Source organism: Gracilinanus agilis, chromosome 1 (assembly GCF_016433145.1).
Source record: "Gracilinanus agilis isolate LMUSP501 chromosome 1, AgileGrace, whole genome shotgun sequence".
NCBI classification, from domain to species: Eukaryota; Metazoa; Chordata; class Mammalia; order Didelphimorphia; family Didelphidae; genus Gracilinanus; species Gracilinanus agilis.
In genome coordinates this window covers 142,045,777-142,064,072 of record NC_058130.1, presented here as the reverse complement: position 1 = coordinate 142,064,072, position 18,296 = coordinate 142,045,777, and the positions used below count along the sequence as shown (strand labels likewise).

Here is an 18,296-nt window from a genome sequence, read left to right as displayed (position 1 = left end):
GAACCTCTGCAGGAGGTTTCTTTACAAGTCTCAGGGAGCTACTTCCACAGTCGTATACCCGTCTGCACTGGTTCCCCACTTGGGCTTTAGTTCCTGGTTGTGTTTGCCTCCACCCACGCCTCTGCTCAGCCGGCACCCACGCCTCTGCTCAGCCAGCACCCACGCCTCTGCTCAGCCGGCGCTCCGCTCCCAGCTTTCGCTCCCGCGCGCTCGCGCGCGCGCTCAGCTTTCGCGTGCGTTCTTGACTTAATGGGGTCCTAAGTCTTGCTGCTCTCAGGAACAGGTCCCGGAGCTGCTGATGACTCGATGGGTGCCCCAAACTTGCTCTATTTCTTTTTAGCTGGGTTCAGAGCTATAGGTGAGTGTGGAGGGGGTGGGGGTGGGGCGGTTGCTCAGCTCGCGCTTGAGTGAGAGCCCTTTTTAGCTTGGAAATGTCTCGATTCCACGTACCTTCCACGCTGTGCCCTGTTGTGGGGTTCCTCCATTCGTCTGGACTTGTTTTTATGTCCCCTTGAGGAGTTTTGTGTGTTTCGGTCAGGAGAGGTTTAGAGCTGCTTCTTACTCTGCCGCCATCTTAACCCGGAAGTCAAAACTCCCTCTGTTCACAGAATTTTTGAGCTGGAAAAGAACCCAGGAATCATTTTCCCCCTTCTTGTACAGAGAGGGAAATTTGAGATTTCCAGAGCGAGGAAGAGTAGCATATGGCAAAGATGGTAGGTAAGCACTGGATTCTCAAGTTCAGCGCCCTTTCCACTACACCGGGCTTTGGCTGTTTTCTGCTGTTGTGGGCTTGATTTTAGGCGAGTCTTCTCCTTCTGGAATCATAACCTCCTTGCTTTGACCCTCCCTTGGCCCCAGATGGAGTTCCACTTGTCCAGGGAGGGTAATAGTGGAAGAATGGGAAAAAACGCCCTGGCCCCGCCTCAGGGCGGGATAAAGACAAAGCGACGCCCACAGTATCACCCTGAGATTGAGTTGGGGGGTCGGGGGGGCGTCGCGCACTAGCCACAAAGGCGCCGCGTAGTAACCGTTGCTAGACAGTGGGACACCTGCGGGGCGCGCGTGGCCCACAGCATATTCCCTCTTTTTTCTGAAGGGCAGGGCTTAGGGGCGGAAGTGACGCTAAGTCGGGCGGGGCAGGGTGAACGACCTGCCCCGGCTCGGGGCTCGGGTTTACGGACCGGCGAACTAGATCTGTCGGCAGGTGAGTAAACCTGCAACCTTCTCTCTAGTCCTGTCCCTTCTCCTACCACCTCCGCCTACCTTCCTGTTCCTTGCTGTTAGCCCCTATTTCCCTCAAGGTGTCTTCTTGTGTCCCCTCCCCCCGTGTCCCTTCGTCTCCTTTCCCTCTGGACTCCCGAGGTTCCCGGGTGTACACCCCTTCTCTTCCCCCCCCGCCTCCGCCTCCGCCTCCGAAGTCCTCTGCTCTCTCTCTGCTCTCCCACAGTCCCGGTGCCTTCGTGGTCCAAATCTTCTCAGATATCTCCCACCTGGAGGTCAAGTCCCGCGCACCAATCTTCGGTTCGGGAGTGAACTCTCCCCGGGTTCCCACCTGGAGGCTCCCCAAGACCGATTTCTAAATTCTCCAGCCCCCTAAGCCCCTCCCTCCTCTTCATCTCCTGCCAGGCTCGGAGGGGATGGAGGGATGGGGTAGCAAGAGAAGAAATGGGGATCGTAAGGTCTTCTTCCCTACTCCAGGGATCTCCCACGGAGGAACTCTGCCCACCTTCCTCCTGTACCCCTCCCGCTGCGCATCCCAACCCCTTTGCTCCTTGAATCGTGGATGGGGCTGCTCTCATATTTCCTAGAGTGATCATTATTTACTCTTTTAAAGAAAAGAATTCATGTATATGTATTTATATATGTATAAACATATTTCTGTGCCCTTTGAGTACTAGATCCATTTTATTAGATCATCTATGTACTTCCCATAAGTAAGCGGCAATGTCCATAGGAAATGTTTATTCCCCTTCCCCTTCCCCTTTTCTGGAATCTTGCCCAAGCTAGATTCATGTCCACTGTTACAACTATTTCGCTAACCCAAAGCTAGATCATCTGGGCATTATGCATTGATTATAAGATTGATTACAATTTTTCGAGCTTCAAAAGGGAAAGGTTTTGTATTTACGGGGAATACTTGGTATTGTGCCTTTTCTGAGCGTTTTGTTGGGATGGAACTTGTTTTAGGTATTCTGTTAGTTTTGTAAGTTCTGTTTTATATGAAATATTTATATTAAGAGTTTAAAAAAACCTCAACTCTGCAATGAATTAAATTGTCAACTTATCTTTTGCAAGACATTAGTATTGGTAGCAAAAAGTATTTGCAAATTTTGAGGTGCTTGTAGAGAAATCTATTCACTCTCTACTAGAATATGTACATCCTTTTAAGAATCTTCTCTTCCTCCAACTTCCCTGTCCCCCTTTTCTCTGTAGCTAAAACATTATTAAAAAGACAGATATTTGATTTAAAATAAAGGTAGGTGAAGATGGAGTTTTAGGAAGAATAATTTGTTTTAGAATATGGAATAGAAGTAAACCTTCTATCCAAACTCCTTTCTGAGTAAATCATATAACTTTATTCTGTGTAAAAGTGCCTCTTCTGAAACATCTTAATTCTTTGCTACTTTCCATAGAAAAGAACTTGAAGATAGTGATGAAAGTGTAAAATGTAAAAATAGACTCAAATAGTTATTACAATAGTGACTGATGAATAAGACCTTTGCTTAAGCACATTAAACTTTACAGCTCATTTGAAAGATGGATTTGCCCTTACTCCCTGTAATAAAAGCATTTGATGTAGAAGGGAAGTGATATATTTTAGGGTAGAAAGATCACTGCGACTCAGAAAACATGGGGTCTAGTCCTAGGTCTGACTAAATGTATGTAATCAAAAAGCTAAATGCAGAAAAATATTAATATTAGCACAAGTCTGACAAGCTATTTTTTTTTTTTGTTAAATTGACATTCTAAATTCAGGCATTTATAGAAATGTCCAAGTTGACATAGTCCTTCATTCAGACATTTCTCTCCCCCCCCCAAAATTTAGAGGAATCTCCAACAAAGAAAAGGTGACAATTTGAGTTTGGAATCAACATTCCAGAACAAATTACTTAATCTTCAACTTTTCCACTACTCCATTCCTTCCTTGACTCACTATCCTCAAAGACTGAAAGGACTTCTTAACTATCATCAATTTCTTTATCCTTTCTGAATCAAGAAGGCACCTCCCATAAATGGGCCCATTATACCCTTTTGAGATTAGAGAAAGCAGTGGTTTTAATTAGACTGAGAGCTCCTTTTTATCCTAAATTTTTTATCCACCTATAAATTCATTTCCTGAATTTTATTGTTTTTGAGTTTCCAACTACTTTCCTAAAGGAAAAAAATCTGAATAGGGTTTTATATTGAAGAAAATATTTTCTTAGCATTTTCATTTGATGAATAATATGGAGATAAGTTTTGAGTGATAATATATGCATAGCCCAGTGGAATTGCTTGTCAACTCCAGGAGGGGGGGAGGAAGACAACATGATTCATATAACCATGGAAAAAATTAAATTTAAATTAATTAATTTTATTAATTAAAATGAAAAATATTTTCATTTGAACAAAAGAAGGGTGTTTTTTATGTTATTCTATAGGTTATCTCTGGTTATTAATATCAGCATACTTGGTTTTGTTTTTTTAAAAATATATTTTATAGTTTGGTTGTGTAAGTTATTATAGTGATCGACTTGATAAATAGTAGGCAGGAAGTTGGGACTGAGAAATGAAAGTGGTTGAGGGCATTTGTGTAATGGGTGAGGAAATTTCTAGGAGATAAAAAGAAAAAAATATGTGTTATCTTTCCTATTTTTATGATCATGGAAACTACTCATAAAACCTATAACTTCAGAGTGCTAGGCCTAGAGTCAGGAAGATCTGAGTTAGAGTCTAGCACCTGACACTACCTGTGTGACTACTTAACCTTTCTTTGCCTCAATTTCCTCATGTGTAAAATGAAGATAATAATAGCCCCTACCTCCCAGGGTGGTTGTGAAGATCAAATGAGATAATACTTGTAAAGTGCTTAGCACAATTCCTGGTACATATTATATAAATGTATATTATTATATTACGTATAGTATATTATTTATCATTGAGGTTTTGCCAGTCAAAAGGGCTTTCCTCTGTGGGGAAAGCAGAACAAAGATTATTATTTCTCTTTTACAGAGGAAGAGAAAAGATCACATAGGTGTAAGGACTTATGTAAAGGACATAACTTGAGATGGTAAATAGAATTTAAACTTTTTAAGGGCTAGGCCTCTATCATTTTTATGTTTATATTCCCAGTGTCTAGCACTGTGCCTTACCCTAAGTAGATGGCTAATAAATGTTAGTTGAACTGATTTAATATAAGTAAACAAGCAATGTAAACAGATCAAAAAGTGGAATAGCCAGATTCCTTAAGATATTTGTGCAGAAGACAATCAGCTTTAGAACTTGATATTTTATGAGATAATTCTATGTAAGATTATATCATATAATTTAGAGCTTTAGCTTTAAGCCTGAAATGGAGGGGAAACCATCACACAATTGACTTGTTTATCTCCCCGTCTTGTGATTGGCTTCCTAAAGTTGAACCAGAAAGGTATGCATTAAAAAGAGAAAAACCCAAACCCAAACCCTTACCTTCAGTCTTAGAATTAATACTAGAGGGGGCAGCTGGGTAGCTCAGTAGATTGAGAGCCAGTCCTAGAGACAGGAGGTCCTAGGTTCAAATCTGGCCTCAGACACTTCCCAGCTGTGTGACTCTGGGCAAGTCACTTGACCCCCATTGCCTACCCTTACCACTCTTCTGCCTTGGAGCCAATATACAGTATTGACTCCAAGACGAAAGGTAAGGGTTTAAAAAAAAATAAATAATTGATACTAGATTCTGGTTCCAAGGCAAAAGAGAGGTCAGGAGTAGGCCATTGATGTTAAATGACTTGCCCAGGGTCACACAGCTAGAAAGTGTTAGACGTCAGCAGGTACATATTTTTAAACAGTTCAGTTTCCATTGTTCCTGTACCTGCCTTCTTTTCTTCTTCTAGGTCATAGTCTCCACTCTCATTTTATCCTGTTCATACTACTGGAAGTAATCATGTGCTTTTTCTTAGAAGAGTAATCCAACTAACAGTGACATTTGGGGGCAAGATTTAGTAGCTGAATGAAACCTGATCTTTAAAGATGGTATCAAGCCCTTACTTAAGCCCTACTTCGATAATAATTACTTTTAAAATCAGCCTGTTTGGAACCTTAGTGACTAGGTGACCTTTTATCCATTAACAAAGTGCTTTTGCTAACTGGGAAACAAGATACTACTGTAACCTTAGGATTTCCCTGAAGACTTTCTCCATTAAAAAGGCCAGTGTACTTCCTCCAAACAGCTGTCACCTGTTTTTTATTTATATATGTGGACACTTCATTTGTGCAAATGAAGCTTGATTTGAAAAGACACTACCTGTTTCTTCTAAGTGAAATAGATGGATGCTCTGCTCAAGGGCAGATTGTGAGGTATAGTAGAAAGAGTGCTAGCCACATGTATAACCTAGATCAAATTGCTTACCATCTTAGGGGAGGGAAGAGAATTGAGATCTCAAAATTTTTGGAAAATTTATGTTAAAAATTGTTATATTTGTAAGTAGGAAAATAAAATAGTATTAAGGAAAGGTAAAGGAAGAAAGAAAAGACTAGGAATCAGAGGGCCACAGTTTAAAATCCCCCACTGATACTTACTGCCTCCTATATGACCTTAGGCATGTCATCTAATTCCCCTGGTCCTCGGTTTCCTCATGTGTAAAATGAGAGAGCTGAACAAAATAAATAGCTTCTGAGGAAACTTTCATGTCTAAAGCTGAGATCTGTGAAAGGGGTGAGAACCCCATAAGTGCTGAGATAGAATGTATTAGAAAAGCCTGAAACTAGCTATTTGCAAACAACAGAGAAAAGAATTTTAAATTTTAGACTTGGAGTCTGAAAAGTCCTGCATTGGTTTTCCACCTCCACTATTTACTAATTATGTATTTGAGCAAGTCAGTTTCTCTCTCTTGAGTCTTGGTTTCTCTATCTGTAAAATGTATACTGTCAGTAGTCCTTTACTAACATAATTGTGGTAAGGATCAAGTGAGATAATGAATGTAAAGTATTTTGTGAGCCTCCTAAAATGAATTAACATCTCCTTAGAAGGGCCAAGAACTCTCTGGGTTTTCATAATGCTGCTCTCTCTTGGATTATCACTTATGTTATATACTCCCTAATGGTGAGTATATTCCTAGGCTCTATATCCTAGATCTTCTCTTCTCTCTCTAGATGCTCACTTGGTAATCTCATCAACTCCCATGAATTTAATTAACATCCTTACACAAATGACTCCTAGATTTGTATATCAAATTATAGCCTCCTAAACTCCAGTCACAAAGTAGCCTGTTAGACATTTCAAACTAAATGTCCCATAGGCATTGCATGATTAACACCCAAAGTATAACTCATCTTTCTCTTCAAGAGAAGATCCCTTTTCTGAACTGATTATTTCTGTCAAGGGTACCACTGTTCTAGTCACCAAGGTTCAGAATGTCAGTATATTCTTGACTTCTCATTCTCCCTCACCCCATTCATCCCAATTGTCAAATCTTTGTTAATTAGATTTTTTGCCTTCACAGCATCACATCTTTCCCCTTTTTTACTCACATTGCTGCCCTTCCTGGTTGAAGCTGACATTACATCTTATTTGAATTATTGCAACTGCCTCCTAATTGGCCCATCTTCCACCTCTAAGATAACTTAGTTTCAGTTCCTGCATATAAACTTTCCTATCATCCCTAGACCCAGGTTGTTATTTCCTCTCCCTATGTCCCCCATTGTATGTAATATATTCTTATGTGTCTGTGCACTGTCTTCTCTAATAGAATATAAGATACTTGAGGGTAGGGACTCATCTTTTTGTATCCCAGAACCTAATATAGTGCTTGTCACATAATAGGTACTTAATAAATGTTTTATGGTTCTATATAAATGGCAGCTGTTGTTTATTTTAAGAAGACATCTTTTAGGGCTCAATGATCTCATCATAGGTTTTTTTTTTAAATCCAAACTGCTGCTTTTAATTTACAAAAGGAGACTTGACAAACACTTTAGATTAATTATTTCGTTTGATCTTCACAACAACCCTATGAAGGACGTACTACTGAAATTATACATTTTACAGATATGGAAATCAAGTCTCAAAATAAGAGACCCCTGGTAAGTAATTTTAACCTCTCTAGGTCGCCATTTCCATATTTGTAAAATGAAAGGATTGCATTAGAATCTCGTCACAAGATGATCTCTTAAGAATTTTTCTAGCTCTAATGATTCTGTGACATTTATTTCCAAAGACTGTGTCCCATGCCTAACCTTCACTCTCTCTTCAGCTTCTTGGAATTCTTTGTTTCCTTCAGTGCTCGGTTCTAGTGTCACCTTCTAAATGAAACCTTTCCTGATCTCCTCTCTAGCTTCCACCGGCCCATAAATCTTTCATACATTCTGCATATATATATTTAATTAATAAGCTGATATATATGTCTATATATATATCAGCTTATTAATTAAATTGTTGCTGTGTGCTAGGAACTGTGTCAAATGCTGGAAAAATGAGGAAAAACTAAGCAAAAATAGGCACTGTCCACAAAGAGCTTACATTCCATCAGTAGAAATAATATCTACATATAGAACCATAGGGAAGGTAAGCTAAGGGGAAAGGCACTTCTAACCCCAGCAGGGACCTGGAAAGACCTCATAGAGAAGATGAATTTGAGATATTTCTTGAAAGCAAGCCTTGTATATGCTTATATATGTTGCCTTTCACGAAGAATGTAAGGTCCATGAGGATAAGGACTATTTTGTTTTTGGCTTTCTATTCCCTGTACCCAATGATACTGGATACATAATAGTACATACTTTTAGTGATTGATATGTATAAATATTTCTGTCCCTTATTCATTTAAAGGTCCTTGAGTGCAGGGACTCTGTCTTATTTCTTCTTTATTGTTGTATTTCCCCCACCCTACAAATATAATGCTATGAATATAAAAGCAAATAATAAATATTTGCTGAATTGGTTATAGGTTGACTTACATTTTCCTTCTCTTTACTTTTTGGCTATTGATAAACTTTATTTTCTTTCTCCTTTCTTTACTTTTTTTTACTTTTTTTCTTTACTTTCTTTACTCTTTCCCCCATTTTCCCTATTCCTTTTGAATATGTACAGTAGGGCCCAATGTGAGACCAATCATTTTTTTCTTTATTCTTAGTAATCATTACTTGTTATATTTTTATATTTATTTACAGACTAAAAGTAGCAGTTACAAAGTCGTATCTCACAAATTCACCTTGCTATACATATTTACCTGCCAGAAAAAGAGAGGGAAGGGAGTATTTAGAGGAGAAAACAAGTTTGGTAGGTTTCGAACCTGTGTAATGTCCTGCTTGGCATTGGGCTTTGCAGTTTTATGACCTCTTAATGTCCTTTGAAATGTTAACCTTATCTAAGGACCACTAAAACATTATTTGAGTTTCTTCTTAGAAGTAGAAATCTAATTTAATGTAGGTGTACTATTTACTTGGAGTAGGGAGGATCAAGGTGTAGGGATATATAGACAGGAAAGAAAATAAGTTTATAAATAACTAAGAATAATTAAAAGGTATTCTTACCTTTTAGACAGGGAAAATGTGAACCATCCTATAATTCAACAAATATTTGCACCATCATAATTTCACATCTGCTACATGTCTAGGATTGTACTGAGATCTAGGGCAGATACAAAGATAAACAAGAAAGAAGACAATCCCCTCACTCAAGGATTTTACAGTTGAGTAGGGGATGGAAATGTCTGTGCAAATGAATCATTTGCTGTTCTATACCTGGCATTATGATGGATGCTGGAGATAGAAAGAAAAAAGAAACAGGTTGGTTTTTCTCTCTAGACAATATTAAAAAGTTAAACTTATCAAACTATTTGGTTTTAAAAATGAAGAACAGAGAAATCTCCATAAGGAACAGTCTACTAATGCAGGCTAGTATCTTTTCTGCCCCTTGGGTAGTTAGAGAATTTACAGGTAAGTAACTTGTCTAGGGTCATATAGTCAGTATGTGTCAGAGACAGCACTTGAACCCAAGTCAGTGCTCTTATCCATTTCAAAAGCATTACATAAAAAATTATATTTCAGGTTCGAGGAATATAGGGGAAGGGAAAAAGCTGATCAGATGAGAAGAGTGGCAAAAAAAGGATGACTAGAAGCCTGATACATTTTGTGGAATGGGAAGTGTCTAAAAATTCTGACGTTTTCGTAAATTCTTAAGACTTGTTATTCTTTGGGTTTCAAACAATATAAAGTCTTATTTTCTCTGGAATGTTAATTAGGAGTTTAATCACTATTTATAGTTCTTTAGTTATTTTTATCCTTAATTAAATGTACTACCCTAAAAGGAATAACCATCAGTAAGCTCTTATAGAGGGCAGTCTCTGGTTTATTGGAGTGATATGACAAAAAGCATTCACTGATCTAGGTTTTTTTTTTTTTTTTTTTTTTAATTTTAAACCCTTAACTTCTGTGTATTGACTTATAGGTGGAAGAGTGGTAAGGGCTAGGCAATGGGGGTCAAGTGACTTGCCCAGGGTCACACAGCTGGGAAGTGTCTGAGGCCGAATTTGAACCTAGGACCTCCCGCCTCTAGGCCTGGCTCTCATCACTGATCTAGTTTGAAGGAATATTTTCCCAGCTTGGATCCAGGTTGAGATCTCTATGTTAGGTAGGGCTACTGGTAAAAAAGAATTCTCTGCCTAGTCAAAATAATGATTTGAGGAAAGGACCAAGAACCAAGAGGATTCATTGTATTTCCCTTTGTAAACTGTACAGAATTATTTCATTTGGGACAAAAAAAAAAGTTTTAAGGAAGTCAGTAGTTGTTGTGGTGCCAAGTGATCACATAAAACCCATGGATACAGTCATTCTGGAAAAAGAGGTGGTCCATTCCCAGAGTGCCCCAGAGTTGGAGGAAGGTAACTTGTCACTATTAAGGGAGCAGAAACTTCTGAACTGCTTCTGGGAGGAAATATGGCCCCATTGAAAGAAAGTGTTTAGTATTGCTTCTAACAGTAGACATCAGTAAAGGCACAGTGTCAGAAATTTAGTACAACTTTTACAGAGAGTAAATCCTGGACATAGGCTGAGAGTAAATCCTGGACATTTACAGAGAGTAAATCCTGGACATAGGCTGATTTAAAACCTCTTTAGATATAGGTCAGGGGTTGGCAACGTATGTGGCGTTTATGGCTCTCATGACCAAAAAGGTTGCTTGACCCCTGATATAGGTAGAACAAAATTTTCCCTTAATATCTGTCTCTTAAGTTTAGTAGGCCCTTTCTTTTACATTTTTTAATGAAAGGAATATTAATTCTTAGAACTTTATTGGGAATAGTTGAAAAATGTTAAGCTCATATAGCAGAGAATTAGAAACCACTTTTTTGGTAACTGTTTAACTTGTATTATCTCGATATTTGCCAAAATTAGTGACATCTTTAGTGTTATACTTACAAAATAAAATATGCATAGTTTTGCTGATATTTAGTTCATAAAAACCACTGAGCACTATGCAATCATCTGCTGATTTGGAAAGAAATATTGTTGGAACTTATTCCATTTAAGGGGCAGCACTAATCAATAAGAGGACCTTAGAGGGGTGATTTCTGTCAAATATAAGGAAACATTCAGATAATTAGATGATAATAAAGATTTTGTTTGGAGTCAGAGATTACATTGTATTAAGCATAGTTCTTTGTTCAAAATGTTTTTGTCCCCTGTAACGATGGAATGGAGGTAAACGGTCAATTCTTCATCACAAGAACACTTTAAATCTAGTCTCCAAATTCATAGTTCAACCATCCCATAGACTGGCCTTTGCAGCTTATAAGGGGTAGTCTGAATTTCATTAGCTGACTTCTGCGGTCCCTTCTAATAATAAGATTCACTGATCCTCTGACATTTATGGCACAAAGTACCCATTGGAACAGCACAGAGCTGATATAAATAGCTTTCTTTTCATGTTTATATATTACAGATGCTTCATTGTGGCATAGAGGGCAAAGATTTACTAAGATTGTTTATTTTTCCCTGTATGAATAACTAGTCTGTTTTTCAAAGAAAAGGCCTTAGAAGTGATAGGTATTCCCTCTTATGATGGGCAGGAAGCCACACCTATTTTAGGTGGCCATATGATGAATGGGTCAGGAAAATGCAATTAAGTACCAATTGAATCCTGAAACTGGCTTCTGGGTAACTACAGAAAAGATACTTGTAAAAAGGGATGGTAAAATGAAATGTCATGAAAATAGCTTACCAAAATGAAGCTGTGTGGAGATGCCCTATGGAATCAGAAGTCCCTTTCCCATCAGATAACACCTAGCAGCAAAACCCCAGGGTACCAGCAGCAGCAGCATTTCAGTTCCTGCCACTAGTAGATGAAAAAACCTGGATGACTTTAAGCTGTGTAAGGGACTGAGTGAGGCATGAATGAAGTGAAGATTCCCAAATATTTAACCTAACTTCAAAAGGAAGAAAAATGGAAAATCAACTGAAAACCAAGCTAATTTGGCATGGTTGATAGTGAATATCACTATTAGGGATAGTATAATTAATAATGAAATGATTAGAGAAAAAGGTTGAGACTTCCAGGACATTTGTGTCTTTGCCATTTTCATTTCAGAATTATCTTAGAGGTAGACAATTTCCATTGTGGCAATATTAGATGATATAAAATGTTGCGACTAGGAAAACATCTATGTGATCTCATCAAAATGAATGATTGTGCTGACTCTCAATAAAAAGAGCATCTTAAATTATAACTAGTAATTAAAATAAAGTGACTTCTTTCCTGAAAAAGAAAACAGGATGGGGGTTGAGGGGCAGCTGGGTAGCTCAGTGGATTGAGAGTCAGGCCTAGAGATGGGAGGTCCTAGGTTCAAATCTGGCCTCAGACAGTTCCTAGCTGTGTGACCCTGGGCAAGTCACTTGACCCCCATTGCCTACCCTTACCACTCTTCTGCCTTGGAGCCAATACACAGTATTGACTCCAAGAGGGAAGGTAAGGGTTTTATTTAAAAAGAAAAAAAAAAAAAAAAAAAGAAAACCTAACAAACCATCAGGTGATGCTCATTTTTCCCATTATGCCCCATTTTCCCTAAGAGGTTTTTATTTTATATAAAATAAAACTCAGAAAAGGTTTCTTGTGATTTATTTTAGCCTTTGGGTTGAATTGCAAAACAACAAAAAATAGCTTTACTCAGTTGTAGTTTTGGTAACCATAAGATTAGTTATAGTTGAGTTAAACTGGCATTCTCTGTCTGCTCTAGACCACTTACTGTGCTATGCACTGGAGATATTGGGGATATAGAGAAAGACAAAAAACAGTCCCTTCTCTCAAGGAACTCACAGTCCAATGGAGAAGACAAAATGCAAGCAGCAATGTGTAAACAAAACATTTACAGAATACAGAGGGGCAGGCATTATGATTAAGGAGCCCTGGGAAAGGTTTCTTGCAAAAAATGGGACTTTAACTGAGACTCAAAGCTAAGAAGTGGAGATGGGGAGGGAAAGAGGTCCAAGCATGGGACACAGTTAGTGAATGACTCTTGTCTTGAGGGAAGAACAGCATGGAATCACTAGATCACAGGATATTACTAGAGTGAAGAAGGTAATAAGATGGAAAAAGACTGGAAAGATAGAAGAGAAACAAGTTGTAAAGACCTTTAAAAAGCCAAACAACATTTTATATTTGATGATAATAGGAGAAGCCACTAGAGTTAGACCTATACTTTAGGAAGATTAATTTGGCAGCTAAGTGGAGGATGGACTGGAGGAGGGAGAGACTTGAGGCCCAGCATGGGCTATTGCAATAGTCCAGGTGATGAAGGCCTTTGGTAGAGTGGAAGCATTTTCAGAGGAGTGAAGGGGCAGGGATATAGGAGAGATATCACAAAGGAAAAAAACAACAGGACTTGGCAAATCGTTTGGATATAGGGGTAAGAAAAAGTCAAAGATGAAGTAGGATAAAGGGATTTTTAACCTGAAGCCTTTTATCTTTTAAAAAATATTTTGATAAATATTTCATTGTAATTGATTTTTTTGTAACCCTTTTTATTTTATTTTAAGCATTTTAAAAACATTCTCAGGGGGCAGCTAGGTGATACAGATATTATTAAGAGTTTTTCTTAGTTTCTCCCTTTTTATATTTAGGAGGCAAGGGAGCAAAAAGATTTCTGAGGAAGAGCCCCCCTGCTGTGCAAACTGTCAGTTGGTGACAGAAGGATGTAGTCAGTTACAGCTGGCAGATGGAAAGGGCTTTTGGTCTCTCGGTCCCCAGGGGAGAGGAGTGTGTGACTTGTTCTCTCTGGGAATGTGAGGAGTCAGAAACGGATTTAAGGCCTTAACAGCCTTATTATTATTGTAGATTATCTGGTTGATTATTGATTATCTTGGGTAGATAGGTAGATAGATAGTGGGTAAATTACTACTAGATAGAGTAGAAAAGTTAGGTCAGAGCTTGGCTTTGGCAAAAGGCACTGCCCTTGAAGACAGGTAGATTTAGGGTTTTCTAGAAAATTTTAGTTAGGATTGGGATCTTAGGTGTAATTATAAGCTATTATAAGATTACTCTCACTTTCCTCCTTTCTATTTCCTGTCCTTATTTTCCTAATAATAAACTACGTGTTTTGTGTTTAAGAAACTGCTTTCCTTACTTTTGTTTAAACTCCTACCCCCAAAATTTAACCCTTCACAATATGATTAGGGTTTTGATGTTAAAGGATCGCTCAACTGCAAATATGGATAACGTGGAACTAAGTTTTGAACAGTGATACCTGTATAACCCAGTGGAGCTGCTTGTCAGCTTCGGGTAGGAGGATGAAAGGGGGAGAAATCATGAATCACGTAACCATGGAAAAATTTTCTAAATAAAAAAAGGGGAAAAAAGCGTAAAATAAAGAGTTTTGGGCTATGTTAAAAAAAAAAAAAAAAAGGAAGGTTATCCAAGGCTATACTTTGTAAATGATGGTTTTTCCACATGAAAAGAAACATTTTCATCTTTGGTGTCCTAGCTAAAAGACTTGCCTGACTTCTTGCTTAGCAGAATAGTACGTAATGCTTCTATATTCTACCAGAGACCTGTATTTATCTAAAGACATAGGTAATATTTACTCTTTAGGGGAAGTGGATAAAAAGTGGATTAAAAAAGAGTGGAAGTAGATACTCTTTAGGGGAAGTAGATGCTTAACTATCTTATTTATTTTTAACATATATTTATAATCTATCTTCTAATATAGCTCCATCAAACCACAACAAAACAAAAATCCTCTTCATAAACATCCACAGCAAAACTTTTTTTTTTATAGTTTTTTTTTTAAAACCTTAACTTCTGTGTATTGGCTCCTTGGTGGAAGAGTGGTAAGGGTGGGCAATGGGGGTCAAGTGACTTGCCCAGGGTCACACAGCTGGGAAGTGTCTGAGGCTGGATTTGAACCTAGGACCTCCCATCTCTAGGCCTGGCTCTCATTCCACTGAGCTACCCAGCTGCCCTACAGCAAAACATGATGGTGATGCCTGAAAAACTGTGTGTCTTTCTGCAATTTAAGTTCATTACCTCTCTATCCAAATGTGAATGATTTGTTTCATCTGAAGTTTTCTGGATTTATGGTTTATCATTACATTGATCAGAATTATAGAATCTTATAAAATTGTTTTTTTTCCATATCATTTTATAAATTATTCTCTTGGTTCTGCTGACTTTTCTATATCAGTTTATGAAGTCTTCCCAGTTTCTAAGAAAATGTCAATTTTATGACACAGTAATAATTCACTGCATTCATATACTATAATTTGTTTAGCCATCTCCCAATAGGAGGGCACCTTTTTAGTTTATAATTTTGGACTGCTACAGAAAAGACTGGCATTTATCTTCACTCTCAGGTATAACCTACCCTCCCCCCCAACTACAAAGAAAAAGAGAACCCCTGTAACAGATGCTATTTTAAAAAATAAATTTGTAACTGCTGTCGATTACCTATATCTCTTATCCAAAATAGCAAAAATAATTTTCCTCATTGGCTATGTCCAAAAAATGTAGATCTCATTCTGCCATGTTAAGTCTGTCCCTCTTGTCAGAGGTGAGTAGTAGATATCCTCTTTAGGCCTACATCATTGCATTATCAGAGAACTAAAATCTTTCAGCTTTTTTTTCTTTATAACATTGCTGTTGTATAAATTGTTCTGGTTCTACTCACTTCTCTCTGTATCATTTCACAGAAGTCTTCTCATTTAACTCTGAAATTTCATTTAATTATTTCTTAAAAGTACAATAATATATTCATGTGCCATTTTTTATTGTACATGCATATGCTATAATTTATTTAGCCATTTTCTAAGAGGTGAGTACCCTCTTAGTTTCCACTTTTTTTCCTGCTATGAAAAAGGAGCTGCTATAAATATTTTTGCCCCTATGGGTCTTTATCTCTCTTTCTTTGATCTCTTTAGCAGGATGAGGGGACAGGCTCGAGTAATGAACTTAATAGTGATATAAAGCTGGGTCAGTGGATGTGTGCAGTTTAATAACTTTTGGACAGTTCTGAAATGCTTTTCAGAATGGCTAGCGGTCCTCTTCACACCAGCAGTTAAATAATTTGCTTGTTTTCTCAAAACCCCTCCAACATTTATCATTTTCTTCTTCTGTCATCTTTGCTTAGGAATTTGAGTGGAACCTCAGTGTTACTTTAAATTTTGTTTTTTTCTAATTGTTAGTGACTTGGGACTTTTTTAAATATGATTTTTGATAGCTTGTATTTCTTCCTTTGAAATTATGTTTTGACTGTCTATTGGAGAATGGATCCTATTTTTGAAAATAAATTTTTATTGATCTTTTTTCCCCCATCACTAATATCTCCTCCACCCCATCCCAGAGAGTCACTCCACAAAACAAATAAAGGTATCCTTTCCACCTAGAGTTTAGTGGTGCAGAGCCTTGCAACCTGGAAAATCCATGTAAATTTTTTTTAACATTTATTAATAATCATTTTTAACATGGTTACATGAAAATCCATGTAAATTTTTTTGGCTCTCCATACCAGAAAAGAAGTCTAAATTTTTTTTGTTTCTTTCAGGAGTATTTATAGCACCTTTATTGTAAAATGTGGATTAAATATTTGATTATAGGCTATATAGTTTCTAAACCTTTTTTGTCCTAAACCTTTTTTTTTTAGCTTCTGCAGAACTCCCCCCAAATTCCCATTTAATTTCTTATGCTGACCTGGAATATATCAAAACCACAGTGGGGAAAGCCATGATGTGGAAGAGATAGCTGTATTTAAAAAAATAAAATAAAAAAAGGAACTAACTAAAATTGATCAGAACATTGAAAAGTCTGAAAATATGTGCAATATACCATACTTGTGAATGAATCTCCCATCTCTGTAAAGGGCTGGGATTAGCTTCTCAAAACTTGTCTTTGGAGCCAGAATGGCTCCTAGTCTTACAAATTTGATTCAGTTGTTTATATATCTTGGATCAGAGATACTTGCTGCAAAGGATTTTTTTCCCTCTCTGGCCAATATTCTAAACCTTAAACCTTTAAAACATTTTCGTTGATATCTCTTAAATGACTCACACCATATAAATTAGAATTATTAGCAGCCGAAAAGAAGAAAACATACATCAGATTTAGCTAAGAATCAATAAGCTTTTTTTCTGATTTTGTTACATAAGCATGAAATGACTGCTTTGATTTTAACATTCAATTTATTATTTTAAGTTTAAAGTTACTTTATTTCTTTTAATTCAACTTTATTTTATTTTCAGTTCAGTCTCTCTTTCCTCTCTTCGTCTATTGAGAAGATAAGAAAAACTTCATTACAAATATGTATAATTATGCAAAACAAATTCCTGCCTTAGCAATATCTAGAAAAAGAGAAAGAAAATGTGGATCCATCTTCACTCTGTGCTTTCTATCTAGAGTGAATAGCATGCTTCATCATGAGTCCTTTGGAATTGTGATTGGTCATTTTGTTGTTTAGAGTTCCTCAGGCTTTCAGAATTGATTTATCTTTATAATATGTTGTTTTTATTATATAAATTGTTCTCCTGGTTCTCCTTACTTCGTTCTATCTTAATTCATATAGGTCTACCCAGGTTTGAAACTATCCCCTTCATGCCATTTCTTAAAGTACAATAGTATTCCATCATATCCATGTATCGTAACAATCCATTCTCCAAATGATGGACATTTCTTCCTTTCCAATTCTCTGCTACCTCAAAAAAAAAAAAAAAAGCAGCTAATAATATTTATGTACATATGGGCCCTTTCCCTCTTTTTTTGTTCTTTTTTGGAGGTATAAATGTACTAACATCATCTCTGAGTCAAATAATATACACAGTTTAATAACTTTAGTGGCATAGTTCCATATCACTTTCCAGAATGGTTGGATAGTTCATAACTGCATCAATAGTGCATTTAAAAATAACTGTTTTTCTATAGCCCCTCCATTAGTAATTTTTCCTTTTTGTCAGTTTAGCTAATCTGATGAGTGTGAGATGATACCTGTTATTTTAATTTGCATTTAATTGTTATGATTATTAAGAGCATATCTTTTCGTATGACTATTGATAGCTTCTTTGACTATCATTTGGGGAATGACTCTTATTCTTACGAATTTGACTTGATTCTTCCCTTTGCATCTTAGAAATTAGATCCAGATCAGAAAGATTTTGCTTCAAAAGCTCTTGCTGTTTGCAAGAATCTCTTGCTTTTTGTTTTCTGTTTTTTTTTTCTGGTCCATTCTTTTTAAAAATTATTTATTTAATTGATTAATTTAGAATATTTTTCCATGGTTACATGATTCATGTTCTTAACCTCCCCTCCTTCCTCCCCTTTCCCATAGCCATCGAGCAATTTCACTGGGTTTTACATGTATCATTGTTCAAGACCTATTTCCATATTATTAATATTTGCAATAAAATGATCATTCAAAATCACCATCCTCAATCATATATCCATTGAATTGTGTGATTAAGCAGTTTGTTTTTCTTCTGTGTTTCTGCTCTCACAGTTCTTTCTCTGGATGTGGATAGTGTTCTTTCTCATAAGCCCTTCAGAATTGTCCTGGATCATTGCATTGCTGCTAGTAGAGAAGTCCATTACGTTTGATTGTGCCACAATGTATCAGTCTCTGTGTACAGTGTTCTCCTGGTTCTGC

At 37.1% G+C, this 18,296-nt stretch overlaps 1 protein-coding gene across 1 annotated transcript in view; it reads left to right on the top strand.

The window, feature by feature from the left end:
• The first annotated feature begins 1,141 nt into the window (after positions 1-1,141).
• Positions 1,142-18,296, top strand: part of FAM234A (family with sequence similarity 234 member A) — a 58,990-nt gene continuing 41,835 nt past the window's right edge. The window contains exon 1 of the mRNA XM_044657632.1: positions 1,142-1,204. The gene's annotated coding sequence lies outside the window, so the exon portion shown is untranslated. The remainder of the gene's footprint in view (positions 1,205-18,296) is intronic.